This window comes from Camellia sinensis, chromosome 1 (assembly GCF_055761805.1).
Source record: "Camellia sinensis isolate YWXY chromosome 1, ASM5576180v1, whole genome shotgun sequence".
Taxonomy (NCBI): Eukaryota; Viridiplantae; Streptophyta; class Magnoliopsida; order Ericales; family Theaceae; genus Camellia; species Camellia sinensis.
This window is the reverse complement of record NC_138961.1, coordinates 236282711-236299473: the sequence shown is the minus strand read 5'-3', so window position 1 is coordinate 236299473 and position 16763 is coordinate 236282711. Positions and strand designations below refer to the sequence as shown.

Sequence of the window (16763 nt, the reverse complement as noted above, 5' to 3'; positions counted from 1 at the left end):
CATGAACTCGTGAGGTGAGACGTCCTTGATCGATTTCGCAGTCGCGATGGCTGGATTGATGCGAACAAGAAGAAGATGTCACATGCGATAGATACGACTGGCTTGGGTTTTGTTTTTCACTGTTGCTTTATTTGTCTTTAATGGAAAAATTAACCCACTCGATTATATTTATTTGAAAAATATTAATAATCCCAAATATTTTATTAAATCTATAACATATATAAAAAGAATGTAAGAGTGGTGTAACATGGTGTAACGCTGGGCTTGGGCTGCAAGGTGTGGATTCAAATCATCCACACCGACTATGAGGAATAAAACAAATTTTGCCCCTTTGAAGAGCAACCTTCACCGACCCACAGGTCCACGGAAAAGCCCCCAACTTGAATTTGTGGAAGTGCGCAATTGCCACTGTTACTGTGGTAAGAATTTATTCTTAATTAGGCTGTCATTGATAGGGATGGCAATTTGAAACCGGCCCGACGGGGATCCCCGATCCCGACCCCGATTTAAGCAGTTTTTCCCCGAAAAATACCCCCGACGGGGAGGTGACGGTATTTGAAAATCAATCCCCGATCTGTCACGGGCCGGGGACGGTGATCAGTGTTTGATCCCCGGCCCGGCCCGATCCCCGTCCCCGGCCCCATCCCCGAATTTCCCCGAAGTGAAATTACTTTTATACCCTTATATTTATATATTTATATAATAATAATAATAATAATAATAATAATAATAATAATAATAAACCAACTCTTGAACTCTCTCCCTCACTCTCATCACTCAACTCTCACTGTCGTTCATCTCTCTCTCCCTCACTCTCATCTCAACTCTCTCCCACTCTGTGGTTCATCTCGCTGTCAACTCTCTCTCGCGGTCACCGACGGCGACGTCAGCACCACCGCTGGCCCCGACTCCCCCTCTCTCTCACCGACGGCGACATCACCACCACCGCCGCACAACGTCTGCCTCTCTGCCACCACCACCGAACCCACAGCCACCGCCAGCCACTCTCGATCTCTGTCACCACCACCGAACCCACCGACGGCGTCGCTCAGATCTGTCTGTGTGAGATCTGTCTCTGTGTGTGTGTGAGAGATCTGTCTCTGTGTGTGTGTGTGAGATCTGTCGCTCAGATCTGTCTGTGTGAGATCTGTCGCCGATCAAATTTTTTTTTTAGATCAATTTTTTTCTGTGTGTGAGTGATCTGATCTGATCTGTGTCTGTGTTAGATCAATTTTTTTTTTTAAAGTTTAAATCTGTATTTGTTGTTGTTGATGATGATAAAACATAGTATTTTTTGTTTCAGATCTGTGTGTGAGGCATCTGAATTTTTTTTTTTTTTTTTTAGCCGGGGAATGCTCGGGGTCGGGGAAACCCGATCCCCGTTGGGGGCGGGGGTGGGGGCAGTGATAGGATCCCCGTCGGGGATCGGGGCCGGGACCGGAGAAAATTCGACCATCGGGGATCGGGGACGGGGAGTGCGATCCCCGGCCCCGCCCCGCCCCGTTGCCATTCCTAGTCATTGACTATATTTTGTTTGATTTGTGAAAAACGGGTTGAACGTGATTCAGATAGATTAACTGGTATGTGCCCAAAATGATTATTGTGATCCATAAAATTTGGGCCATGGTCATCTTAGTGTATATATTATTTTATATGTGGATATGTGATATGGAGGTGTAAGGCTTGTTTTAAGTTATTTGGGTTCCTTAATAAGAGGACCCAATAATTGTTTTATTCAGGCCTAGTCCCATCTCCTATCCTTATTAGGGTTTACATATATCTATATATATGTAGATCAAAGGGTTGTCAGTCCCATTGAAAGACAACATAAAGATTAGGAGAAGGAGGGGAAGAGCTGGTGCTAAGGTTTTTCAATTGTGAATGCCATATTCTTTCAAGGAAGCAAAACTCAAGACTGAAAATCTAGAAATCTCCTAGATGTTGATTTGTGATTATGTATCAATTTAAGCAGTAAATAACAATCCTAATCAAACAACCAAGACAAATCGATACAACGATTTTACGTGGAAAAATCACAATTGGACACCTCCAATTGTGATAAAAAAATCACGAGGCAACAGCCACAAAATAATCCACTAAGAAGATATAAAGGAATTACACAGGCATACTCTTAATTACCTAGCGAATCCACGCCCAAATTGAACCAACCCCTATGTGCCTCTTCCAACCCCGTCTTCACCTCGAAATTGTCTTGACGATGAGCCACTCAAGAATCCACCAAAGCTTCAGGCTCGAATTCTTCAGAATCCACCGAAGAACAACTCTCTCTTTTGTATAGAACAAACAAATAATCCTTTGATGTATACTCTTTAAACCATGAGTTGAATACTCAATCAAAACATCAAAGAAAACTAGCAAAATATCCCCAGATATAAACCCTAGAACCCAAGAAAAAGATCTGGAGAAGTAATCCTAGATTTGGAGCAACTTGCGAATTTATAGAATTTGAAATTGCGAGGTCCGCTTGAGCGTGGGAATTAACGCTCGAGCGAGGACTCTATATGACGTGTTCCGCACTAGGGTGTACGCTCGAGCGGGGAAATGGACGCTCGAGCGTAAAAACATGGATCACAGTATATTTGCAGACTCACCAAACTTCTGAAACTCAGCATTCTCAGCTTGAGCGGGAAGGCAACTTTAAATGCATTTTTGCATTTTGCTTCGGGGCGCAGCCCCTCGACTGCTACGGACCCGCCAAGGGGCGCTGTCCCCTCGACCTCCGCGAGCTGACTGGGCAGCTCGATCCCCATCATAATCAGTGAAGTGGCAATCTTGAAAGTATTAACATCACAAACATCTCTACAAGGCACAATTCGGGTTGGATTCACAGCTAAACACTCATAGCCTCACTGAAATAAAAAAGTGCGAAAACAAATACAACTTAAAGGAGTTTTGTCAAACGGGGTTGCCAAGATTAAAAACCTGACAAAACACACCTAACAAATAAAATCCTAATCACCCCAACCCATTACAGCCAACAAAAGCCAACTTCTTTCTCAAGGTCATGATCTGTAAAACAGTTATTAGTGCCACAATCTCCAAAACAACTATTAGTCCCATAAGAGTATAGAAAAAAAACAATAAACATATGACTAGATTAACTTGAAGCATGAGATGAAAAACAAGAAAACCTAAGACACATGCACCCGACAAAATAACTCCCCCTTACGAAAAACAACCACAAATATTGAAAACAGTGAACAGGAAGAAAACGAAAAAAATAATATGGTAGAGCAAGTAAGGAATTTCAGACTAGTACCTTAAAACACACAAGACTTATCCAAGAAGCACAATTACTTGAAAACACAATGTGCACAGCCTCTAGAAGATTCCTCATAAAAGAAAATGATGCATTATGTGAAAAGCATAGATCCCATAAGAAAAGTGTGTGTGTGACTTTTGGAGTTCGACAAACACTAGATTCAATCCTAGTAGTGATTTAAAAGTTGGACCTCCGACAAGAGAATCTAAGCACAACAAAGGAAAGTCAAACCACTAGGAATCAAGGGGTATTTGGTGAGTAAAAGCGGAGGCTCTCCCTCAATCAATGAATCCTTTATTTTTTTTCTTTTTTTTTCACATATTTTTCTTTTCTTTCTTTTGCAGATCTTTTTTTTTTTTTGCACATTTTTTTCTTTCTTTTGCACACTCATTGGCGGCTGACACGCTCAAGAGTATGGAAACCGAACCAGAGAAGTATGGATATAATAAGGATGGTCTGGTTGGTGACTCTGAGGTAACCTTTTCCTCATGGCTAGACTACAAAGAATAGAGGGGGGGAAAGCCGTGGAGATGCAAAAAGATGGAAGGTGGTTAAGAGACTCAACATCACCCAAGATATGCTAGTATCGATCAATTCCTCTAGAAAAACAAAAGATACCACGCCAGAAGTCCATAGAGAAAAGAGATCACTAAGGCGGAAGACTCTAATATTTGCTAATCCAAGAGTGTGTACAGAATGAGACATACTAATCAAAGAACACACACTCTGAAATGAGTAATGATCACAGAAAGCACACACATATTAACATGTAAATGATATTCTTATCAATTCCAATATGCACCAAGGACTACTCAAAAATTTTAAGATTGCAAAACCATACTAAGAAAATCTTTTTGTGTTTTTTTTTTTTTTTGTGTTTTTTTTCTTAACCAAAGCAAGACAAAAAAACGAACAAGCACCCTTTTTTTTTCTCATTAAAAAAAACACAAAGAAACCTAAAAGCTAAAACAAATAAACAAATTAACACAAGTCAAGTTTTCTCACCCAAACCGCTTTAGTATAAACAAAGTTGTGAGCATTGCGGTTCTTGGGTGGTGTCTTGACGTTGTGGTTCCCTTTGCTTTCAATGAGAACCTGTCTCAACTTGGTTTCCAACTTCCTATTCCTAGGACTAGACAAACAAAACCTCTGTTCACGATTGGTCTCAAGCAAATCAAAATAACGAGGTCTAATATGACCCTTAACCTCATTACAACCAATGAAGTGTCTCTTACCCCACGAGATGTTGGAATTTCTTCCATCTCTTTGAGACACTCTCCCATGCAACTTATAACAATAAGAGCGAATATGACTATGCATACCACAATGATAACAAATAAAAACAAGGTGTACAGGGTGTACCTTCTTTTCTTTTACCTTACCAACTCTAGGAAGTTTGAGAAATCCATCCTTATAGTGAATTTTTTGTTCTCCCTTTCCTTGAGTTCTTGTATCATGAGATGTAGATGCACTCTGTTTTTGCTCTTTGTTATCACCAAAGCCAATGCTACTCTTGTCAGAACAGATTTGTTGAGACCCAATGATATCCTCCAAAGTCTTTGATCCTTTGTTCCAAAGACCAATGGTAGCCATAGCACACTTGAGTTCTTCCTCTTTCTTGATCATTAGTTCTTCTAAAGAAACTTGAGACATCTCAAGAGTTTCAATTTTTTCTGCATATGTTGCATAGATTTGTTGTAGCTCATTCCTCTCTATCTCATAAGTCAAGAGTTTTGTACAAAGAGCTTATCGATCATTAGCTATCTTGATGGCATCAATCCTAGCCTCGGAAATCTCCTCCTTTAGTTTGACATTCTCACTTTCACATGCTTTGAGTTTCATAGTGAGTTTGTCATTCAATTTAGATAACTTAAGAGATTCCTTATATAACTTTTCATAAGCTTGCTCAAGCTCTTCATCATCACTTCCCAAGGATTCATCATCAGTGGCATTCTCAACCGTGCTCTTCGGATACTCTGTTCGTCCTTCAGTTTCAGAAGCCGCCATGAAAGCAAGGAATTGTTTATGTCCCTCTTCGCCTTGATCTTCGTTGTCACTTTCATCTTCATCAGATTCTAATTCATCATCCCACGTGATGGCAAGGGCTTTCTTCTTCTTCAAACGAGTGGGGCATTCTGAAGCAAAGTGGCCAAATCCTTGGCATTCATAGCATTGGACTCTTTTAGAGTTCCCTTGTATCTTTCCTTTCTCCTTCTTGGCTATAAAATTAATTTTGAGTTTATCTTTACCTTTAGATTTATAAGTATGAGTAGATTCCAAAAGATTAGGATTCTTTTTCAAAAAAGATTTTTTAAATTGTTTAACAAAAGCAGCCGTAATCTTGGAATCAATATCACAATCCTTATCAGAATCCTTTCCAACTCTATGAGCACTACTAAAAGCAATAGCATCTTTTTGTTTCTTTTTGAAATTCCTATGTGCTTCATAAGTTTGGAGATTTCCAACCAAGTGATCCAACTTGAGGTTGTCAACATCTTGAGCCTCCTCAATAGCCGTAACTTTTGGTTGGAACCGATCGGGCAAGGATCTCAAAATTTTTCCCACAACTTTGGATTCTAGTATTTTTTCACCTAAATTGAAGCTGGATTTTACAATGTCACTCAACTTCGCATAAAATTCATCAAAGGTCTCACTATCTTTCATTGAAAAGTTTTCGAAACTAGACGTGAGCCTTTAAAGTTTTGAGCGTTTAACAGAAGGAGTGCCCTCATGAATAGTTTGTAAGATATCCCAAACCTCTTTTGCGACTTCACAATTGCAAATACGACTAAACTCTTAACAGAAGGAGTGCCCTCACTATTCCAGCTACTATTTTGGTAATCAATTGTGTCCCACTTATCAATTGGTTTGGGGAAAGTTACTCCATCAACGGTAATTGTTGGTTCGGTCCACCCATTCATGACAGATTGCCAAACTTTTTCATCTATAGATTTCAAAAACGATCTTATCTGAGCTTTCCAAAAAGAATAATTGGATCCGTCAAGTAGGGGTGGTCGAACCATAGAATTTCCCTCACGAATTGAATCCATTATTACAAATCAAACAAGATCTCGCTCAAAAGTTTTAAAAAACAAACGAGTAACCCGCTCTGATACCAATTGAAAAATCTAGAAATTCCCTATATGTTGATTTGTGATTATGTATCAATTTTAAGCAGTAAACAACAATTCCAATCAAACAACCAAGACAAATCGACATAACGATTTTACGTGAAAAAACCACAATTGGACACCTCCAATTGTAATAAAAAACCACGGACAACAGCCACAAAACAATCCACTAAGAAGATATAAAGGAATTACACAGGTATACTCTCATTTACCTAGTGAATCCACGCCCGAATTGAACCAACCCCTATGTGCCTCTTCCAACCCCGTCTTCACCTCAGAATTGTCTTGACGATGAGACACTCAAGAATCCACCAAAACAGGCTCAAATTCTTTAGAATCCACCGAAGAACAACTCTCTCTTTTGTATAGAACAAACAAATAATCCTTTGATGTATACTCTTTAAACCATGAGTTGAATACTCAATCAAATCATCAAAGAAAACTAGCAAAATATCCCCAGATATAAACCCTAGAACCCAAGAAGAAGATCTGGAGAAGTAATCCTAGATTTGGAGTAACTTGCGAATTTATAGAATCTGAAATTGCGAGGTCCGCTCAAGCGTGGGAATTGACGCTCGAGCAGGGACTCTATATGACGTGTTTCGTACTAGGGTGTACGCTTGAGCGGGGAAATGGACGCTCGAGCGTAAAAACATAGATCACAGTATATTTGCAGACTCACTAAACTTCTGAAACTCAGGATTCTCAGCTCAAGCGGGGGAATGGACGCTCGAGCGGGGAGGCAACTTTGAATGCATTTTTGCATTTTGCTTCGGGGCGCAGCCCCTCGACCCCGCCGTGGCGCTGCCCCGGACCTGCAAAGGGGTGCTGCCCCTTAGACCCCTGCGAGCTGACCGGGCAGCTCGATCTCTGTTATAATCAGCAAAGTGGCAATCTTGAAAGTATTAACATCACAAACTTCTCTGCAAGGCACAATTCGGATTGGATTCGCATTTAAACACTCATAGTCTCACTGAAATAAAAAGTATGAAAACAAATACAACTTAAAGGAGATTTGTCAAACGGGGTTGCCAAGATTAAAAACCTAACAAAGACAATAACGGAATTAAACGGTATGTATCTAAGTTTATATTTTAGTAGTTAATTATATTCATAGTGTTTTGATTTATAGTATATAGATCCTATATTCTTACATGTGGTATCAAAGCAAGTTTATACTATAATCAAAATCATGGCAGATTATTTCAGTAAAATTATTTTATATAATGATAAGGAATAAATTAATATTTCTTTTACTGAATGATACTTTTGCATCTCAAAATTGGGCTTTAGTAATTTCAAGCAAACTTTTTCAATGTAACGAGTACATACTGTTTGAGTATTGATAGTTTGCTTCCAATTGTGTTATATAAAATAAAAAAAAAAAAAATTAGATATGGTAGTTTTACAAAATTTGTGAAGTATGGACGTGTGTATATTGAATCTGTATTGATATATATATATATATATATATATTTCAAATCTTATCTAATCAAATTTTTGCAAAACATATGAAACATATTCATTTTTATGACTTTTACATAAACATTAAAATTGTTTAAGAGTTCTATATCATGTATATCACTTTGGTGTAATTTTTGTAAATTCATATGCGAATTTTGGTTGGCTGTGAGATATTATTTTTGAGTAACTGTTTAGTAGTGATTCGTAATATGATATTATATATGTTTTGATGGGTTACAAATTGCATTATTGTTAATAAATAAATAAAGTTTTAAAGGTGGTTAAATATTTATTTTTGTAGTCCCAGTTGGAAGTTGTAACGCCCTCAAAATAATAACATTAAACCCATCAAATAAGACATGCATTGATATGTAAAAGTTCCACATTCTTCCATATATCAGAATTTCATTACATAAGTATTACATGTTAACAACAAAAGCAAATGCCCTATGGGCTTACAGCTTTCCAAGTTAACACTTGGTTACAACAAAAGAGTACTAACTCATTACACATTAAGCCCTTGGCTTGAATTACATGTAATACATCAAAAAGTAAACAACAAAAGTATGTCCGCCTCTAGCCTCCCAAGCTATGTCCTTGGAGGTGGCATGCTACCTGTACCTGAAAATGATATTCCCATATAGGGTGAGCCACAGCCCAGTAGAAATACACTAAACCAACCATGAACAATGACTAAAAGATTAGCAATTGATAGATGGCCAACACTGATACATCCACATAAATCACATATTATGTCATACGACTTATGAGTCCAAGTTACTTTTCATTTTCCTCTTTTTCAACAGATAGGCTTATAAGCTCTATCCACATTCTCAACAGATATGTATAAAAACTATATCCCATATTCACAGATAAGCATATAAGCTATATCCACATTCTCAACAGATATGTATAACAACAATATCCCATATTTACAGATAAGCATATGAGCTATATCCACACTTCACAAAGATAAGCATATGAGCTATATCCACACTTCACAAAGGTAAGCATATAAGCTCTATCTTCACTTCTCTAGACAAGCACATGAGCTGTATCTACGGAGTTCATCCCCTATCTTCTCCCAACACTATCCGGTTTAGAGGTACATCCCCCATCTTCCCCTAAACCGCGGAGTACATCCCTCATCTCCTCCTCTACACACAACGTATACAAACACATTGGTTCTATATACAATCACTCAATACATACAATTAATGTATTCTATCAACCGTCAAATTCCATGACACATTCCATTGATTAGTTTCCGTTTGCCTAATCATCATGCATTGTCTACAACAATCACAACTATCCTCCACCGATAGCCCAAAGCAGTTATTTCTAAACAGAAAATAAATGCACAATGGATATTCAATCAACATTTCATTTCCTCATTTCTCACAATTAATTATCCCAATTAATCAAACAATGTAATTAGGTCGTTATCCATAATTACCATTTCAACCCTTAGGTCCCATTTTCATCAATGATTCAACATTTATTCCATTTCTCTATGCCAAACATGCATCTAGGTTTATTATGAATAAAACCCCAACTTTTGTAAAATAACACAAAAGCCCCAAACTTTCACAAAATTACCAAACCAACCCCAACGTCACAAAATACTAAAATTTAAAGACAAAATCCATAGAGAGGAGTAGGATATCCCTACCTCGAAGTTTGAGCCAAAAAGGAGATGAAGACTCGAAGATCAACGTGTTCCAAATCCCAACTTTTTCAGATTAAAACAAAGCTCTCAACGCCCTCTATCTTTTTAACAAAGGCCCTAGGCTAGATTCACACTCTAGGGAGATCAACTCTTAGAGAGAGTGTAAGTTTAGAGAGAGAGGGTCTCGGATCTAGGGTTTGATCAAAAGGAAAGTGAAAAAGTGATGTTTAAAAACGCTACCTTCCGCTGATATAAAACACGCTCGCTCGAGCGAAGACTTTGTCGCTCGAGCGACCAGACACAGAAAACTCTCGCTCGAGCCAAGAAATTCTCACTCGAGCCAAAAACTCAGAAGTGCGCTCGAGCGAAAGAACGCTCGCTCGAGCCAACAACTCAAACCCTCAGGTCTGCAACCAGAAGCACGCTCGAGCGACATACCTCTCGCTCGAGCGAAGAACAAACCAGACCGCTCGAGCCAAGAAATGCAACTCTCAGGTCCAGAACCAGACGCAATCGCTCGCTCGAGCGAAGCCACTCTGGCTCGATCCACCAGACACAAACTCAACTCTCGCTCGAGCGACCAACTCCTCGCTCGAGCGAAGGTCCAAAAATCTGGGCAGCAACACTAGGCTCCCAAACACAACCAACCTGTAACAAACCTGCCCAACACATCCTATAACTCAATATACAAAGTAAAGAGGATGCAAACAAGATAATAAACAACTACCAACATCCACGGACACATGTCCGGATCACTGTACAACAAGGGTAAACCCGAGATCGCTATAGAAGTTTTTTGAATCAATATGGGTGATACTGCCAAAGTGGTTAACTTATTGAGATTTAAAGTGATTTACCAATAAGGATTCTGGGAAGCTCTTCTAATATTATATCACTCAATTACCTACCCAAAGGGGATTAATTGAGTGTATTAATTTTAGAGGTAATGTGAGCCGCTAGTAAGGGAAATTTTATTGTTTTTGAAAGAATTTATCTACCCAAAGGAGAAATTTTTTTGATAAATCATTCTTGCTAGTTGATTGGTTTATTGGTGTTAGAATGTGTCTTATATATTTAGTCCAAAGGTATTTATATGATGATACATTCTGAAACATCTAACAAGATTGTTAAAGTTTATTTGCAGCCCATTGTTGTGAGATTATAATTATTGCCCATGTATAATTAACTAAGATTATATTGAAGTTTAAAGATGTTGATTGTATTCTATATATTCAACCCAAAGGCGTTTATATAGTGATACATTCTGGCACATCTGAGAATATTGCTAAAGTTTATTCGCAACATATTCTTGTGAGATTATAATTATTGCCCATGTATAATTAATTAAGATTATATTGAAGTTTAAATATGTTGATTGTATTCTATATATTCAACCCAAAGGTGTTTATATAGTGATACATTCTGGCACATCTGAGAATATTGCTAAAGTTTATTTGCAGTATATTCTTGTGAGATTATACTAATTGCCTATGTATAATTGAAAGTTGGAGTTGTGAACATGTTTTCTATATATTCAGTTTAAGAGTGATACGTTTTAAATATTTGAGAATATTAATTGTGATTATGAGATTATTATTGTCCATATATAATTGAATGATATTATATTGAATTGAAAGCAATGAAGGGAGATATTTTTATGAAAATCAAATTTACTCCATTAAAGTTTTGATTATGAATCGGTTAAAATTTATTGAGTTAGCTTTAAGACTAACTGATTTAGATATTGACATACTCGAGAATGTGTCTTCTTAACCATTTATATTAAGACCTCAATATAGTGTGAAAGATTGAAATTATATCCAATGTTAACTATTTAAAAAAGTAGCGTTTTAAAATATTCACTAGGTGATTCTTATAAGAAAATCTAAATTATACTCTACAATGCTGTATATAATACCTTCAACTTTTATTAATCGTTATCTCTCTTCAGTGTTTTATGTTTTCCTTTTCAAAATATTCTGCAAATCTCTTTATATATTATTAACTCAAGTAAGAAAAATTCTTTAAAATTTTTTGTGAGCTATGACGCTCTTCCCACCTTCGGAATCTCCTTATTTATTTTTTAAACTACTTAAAAAAAAATGCTTGTGTTAATCAAAATTTTATTTTCTGGTCAAGTTATTTAAGTTATAGTTTAGTACTGATCTTATTTTAAAGAAGGTTATTTTTATATTATTCATGAGATACAATTCAATTTTAATGTCAACAAAATAAGGATTGTTATTATTTTTAATTTTGGTAATAAATAAAATAAAAATAATAATAATTGAAATAGATTTTCATTTATCATAAGGTGTGTGGGAGAAATTATTTTATTAATTTCATAAATGAGTATTGATGTTATGCATTTGTCTAATCTCGTTTATGTTGAAAAACACACTAATAAAGATTTTAAAATTATTAATTGAAGATCGATATTATAGTGAACATGATAATTTTGGTTAATGTGCATAACCTCTTATTAATTTTTTATAAAATTGTGGAATCAATTTAAATATATCATGCTTGTAACTTCGAAAGAAAGTTGAGTACTTGAGCGTCGTAATTGGACTCCAATAAAATGATGAGGTGTATGTTAACATGTTTAAATTATACAAGTTTTTGTGACAAAATATTTTTAATTGCTATGTATACTTGTGTATACTTTACATATGGTACTAAGTTAAAAATATTTTTAAAACACTTTTGAATTGCGAACTAATATAAAATTTAGTTAGAATAACTTTTGAGTTTGGGATTGTACAGAAGTAAAAAAATTTATGATATATTTTTGAAATCAAAATGGGACCTACAGTTATTTGTTGTTACTTTGTAAGTTGTCAATGGTTCTATTATCTTGGTTCTGACATAAAAATCTTTTAAGCTTAAAATGTGAAGTTTTTAGATTGATGAACAGTTTAACGCTTAAATATATAAATCTTTCTGTGTACTTGTGTCTATTGTAATAAACTGGTATGTTCATTCTCATATAGAGAAAGTGAGAGTGCAAGTAGAATCTGAAGTGTCTATTCAGTCTATTGATAAAAGTTGAACATGTATAACACGTGCAACCTTCTAGACATTCTCATACAATTAAAAGATCCTTGCGATTATATTATTTTTCTAAATGAGCAATATCAAGAGATTGAAGAGATGATTGTTACATATGATGAAGATATTGGCGATTTGTAATATGGTAAATGAATTGGTAGAAATTATTAATTAGATATGAGATCATGTTATACCTTTATAAAAGTTTGAAATCTAATGAGTATTTTTTTTTAAAGATAAATAAATAAATACAATGCTATTGCAAGAGGTTGTGATTTGAAAAGAGTATTGTTCTTACCAATGTCATAAATATAGGTTTATAATGATTATAGTGGTATTGTGACATTTTTATCTTTTGCTTCGCCAAACAAAATAAATTTGATTTGTAAGTTAAACAAATTTATCTATGGTTTTAAACGAATTTCTGAGTAATGATATTTAAAGGTTCACCAAATATTATTACTTGGCTTTATGGATAATACTATTAATTTATGCATACATCTCAAGGTCAGTGGGAGCAATTTATTTTTCTTGATCCTTTATACCGATGGAATTTTACTTATTAGTAATAATTTCGAATTAATACTTGACGTGAAAATATTGTTATTAATAAATTTTTGATATAAAATATCTTGATAAAGTATTTTATGTGTTTGGCATTGAGATACTTGAAAAATAACTTAGAGGATTATTCGTCTCATCTCAAAGAGCATACCTAGATCACATTTTTATTGAATTTAATATGCAGAATTGAAAGCTTTACGTTGCTCTTCTTAATGATCGAGATTAATTAAGTAACATTCAGTATTCATAAAATGATTTTGAGAAAAAGTTCATGAAGAATGTCATGTATGCTAGTGTTGTGAGAGTTTAATGAATTATGAAGTTTGAATTAAGCTTTGTGGATATGCAATTAGTTTGTTAGATAATTATTATTTTAATTTAAGCCTTGACCATTGGGTTGAAAGACATAAAGTGTCATGATATTTATAGAGAATTAAAGATTATACAATTGTCTATAAAAGAATTAATCATGTTGATATTACTGATTGTACTATGTCGACTTTGGTAGTTGCTCAAATGATATAGTATCTATTATTGGTTATAGTTTTATGTTTGCATAAGGTGTTGTTTCATGAAAGAATTTCATAAAATCTCTTATAATTTTTCACTAAGCAACATGTTTTAGAGCTCGACTTGAGTTATACAATTAAAGAATTTTATTTCAGAGCTTGGAATTGTTAATTTTATTTCCAAACCTATAAAGATGTATTATGATATATGGTTTTAATTTTCTCTATAAAGAATAACAAAAACTCTGATGGTGTTAAATATATAAATTTAAAGTACTTCAGAATTGGAAAGTTGTTAAAGATGATATTCTTTATGAGCACATGTTATAGAATACATACTAGTCGATCTTCTAAATAAAGGGCTTAGGCCAAATTTTAGTTTGCTAAATATATTGAGCATATGGGTATTATACAGTTTTTTTATGTGTTTGGTTAAAGAAATTTTTTTACCCATGAATATTATCTATGGTATATTTCAGTTAATAAAGTTTAATGTGTTTATTCACATTTTGTTTATAGTTATGTGTGTGTACACATAAATGGTAATTGTCATATATGTATACCTCTTATATGAGCTCTTACAGCTATATTTTAATTTTGAGATATAAAGATTAATACTTCAGTTTAGAAGTGTATATGGATCCATAAAGTATGATGCTTGGTTTAAAGCATGAAAGATCTCCGTTTAGAGGAATAAAGGCTTCTTTTGGAAGTGTAAAATGGAATAAAATTCCTTACAGGGTCTTGTCAAGACCATACAGAGGACTGAATGTGGAATTAGCATGTTATATAATTTTTGGATCAATTATGCTGAAATTCCACACTACACTTTATCACATATAGGAATCCATGTTGGTGAGATATTAGTGTTTGTAATTGTGGAAGGTGTTATGTTGTTCAATAGCATAATTACCGCTACAGTTCGATATTAATATTTCTCATTGAACAGGATTCTGTGCTGAGATGTTTTTATTCTGAATCATGTTTATGTGGCCACTAAAGTTGTTTAACCTGAGAGTCCATTTTTCTTAAATAAAATATTCTCTTAAAGTAGTAGTCAATGTTGCCTAAGTGGGAGAATGTAAGAATTTATTCTTAATTAGGCTGTCATTGACTATATTTTGTTTGGTTTGTGAAAAACGGGTTGAACGTGATTCAGATAGATTGACTGGTATGAGCCCAAAATTATTATTGTGATCCATGAAGTTTGGGCCATGGTCATCTTAATGTATATATTATTTTTATGTGGATATGTGATATGGAGGTGTAAGGCCTGTTTTAAGTTATTTGGGTTCCTTAATGGGAGGGCCCAGTAATTGTTTTATTTAGGCCCAGTCCCCTCTCCTATCCTTATTAGGGTTTACATATATCTATATATATGTAGATCAAAGGGTTGTCAGTCCCATTGAAAGACAACATAAAGATTAGGAGAAGGAGGGGAAGAGCTGGTGCTAAGGTTTTCCAATTGTGAATGCCATATTCTTTCAAGGAAGCAAAACTCAAGACAATAACGAAATTAAACGGTATATATCTAAGTTTATATTTTAGTGGTTAATTATATTCATAGTGTTTTGATTTCTAGTATATAGATCCTATATTCTTACAGCTGTCGCTTATTACATCTCAATCCTATGGCGGTGTATCGGTTGCTGTTGAGTTAGGCAAATGCTGAGGTGTCTTCACAGGGTGTGGCGGCAAAGCGGCAGAACTCTACATCTTTCGGAAGTGCTGAAACCAAGAACAAGTGCACAACCAGACAACCAGGTGTGTGAAATTCCCTACTACGTTCTGCTTTCCTCTATGTTCTGTATTTTCTATTGGTGTTTTTGTGAACTGAAACTCCATTCAGCTTTGTATTTTAATGCTTTTTCGAGATGGTTGGACAATCTGGTATGTAGATAGCTGCTTCCATGCTTATTTGTCTTCCAAGATGTGCCACAATGTGGTTTCGATGTTCTTGTTTCTCTTTACTCTAATGTATGTGTAAATTATGCACACCACATGTTTGCTAATGTGCCTATGAAAATAGAAATAGAAAATTTGTAGTTTTTGTCCTTTACTTCAAAATATATATTGAAGTAATCTGATTGCAAAAATACCCCCAGTTGGATCGTGAGATGTAGTTCTAATGACCATCGGAAATTATGCGCCCTTGAAATTATGTTTTGACATTATTTTCTGGTGATGCTTAATTTGCATTTGTTTTGTTTTCTATTGAATTTGTGTTTTCCATTTGACATGTTATTTTCTTGTTGTAAACATTCTAATAGTTCGTTTCCCAATTTTTTTTTTCCTCATGTTATTTGGCAGGCTTTGGCCAAAACATTGACAGTAGATGAGCTAAGTTATTTGAAGGAGCAGTTTGTGCTATTGGAACCAAACAAAAGTGGCACCATAAGCTTAGACAATGTTGAAGCAGTTGGTTTCTTTTTTGTTTTTTTGGAAAGAGTACTAAAAAAAAGAAAGGAATATTAAAGTGGTTGGCTGAAGCAAAACTGTTTTTTTACTGTATTTAATGTATATGTTGCTCCAAAATATTTTTTATTTGGTCAGGCCTTGACGAAAAGTGCAACAGATGCTATGAAGGAGTCTCACGTCCTTGAATTTCTTACATCAATATGTGCTTTGATTGTGATGGTGGATGTGCAATCAACAATTGTTTTCTCTATGGTGTTCTAATTTTTGGAGTGAAATTGTTTTCTCTTCTTTTGTGACAGCACGAAACGATTTGATTTCCTAAAATAATAGCAACCAACAGGAAAATGGAACAACTACACAGTTAGTGGATCCACAGATAATCTCAACTTACTGAACCAAAAGTGTCTTACTCGCTTCACTTCAAAAAGGACCATTGGGTAATTAATTATTGAAGAAACTGTCACGACCCCAAACCGCCCCTAGTAGGATGGTGCCGTGATGGCCAGTAATCTGGGATTACCGAAGGCCATCTTTCAAAATTCACACACAAACAGAGTATAAATATACGGGGCTCACAGGTACGGAAGCAATACTTACCAATCTAATTAGTCCATAAGAGCTGTGCGTAAGTCAAATGAAATGGCATACATCTTCACATGGGGTACAACATAGTT

The 16763-nt window shown here is 35.3% G+C and overlaps 1 long non-coding RNA gene across 1 annotated transcript; it reads left to right on the top strand.

The window, feature by feature from the left end:
- The first annotated feature begins 15276 nt into the window (after positions 1-15276).
- LOC145804533 (uncharacterized) lies at positions 15277-16407 on the top strand. Its single transcript, XR_014346498.1, has 2 exons — positions 15277-15435; positions 15982-16407. It is a non-coding gene; the product is annotated as an uncharacterized LOC145804533 (long non-coding RNA).
- The last annotated feature ends 356 nt before the right edge of the window (positions 16408-16763 follow it).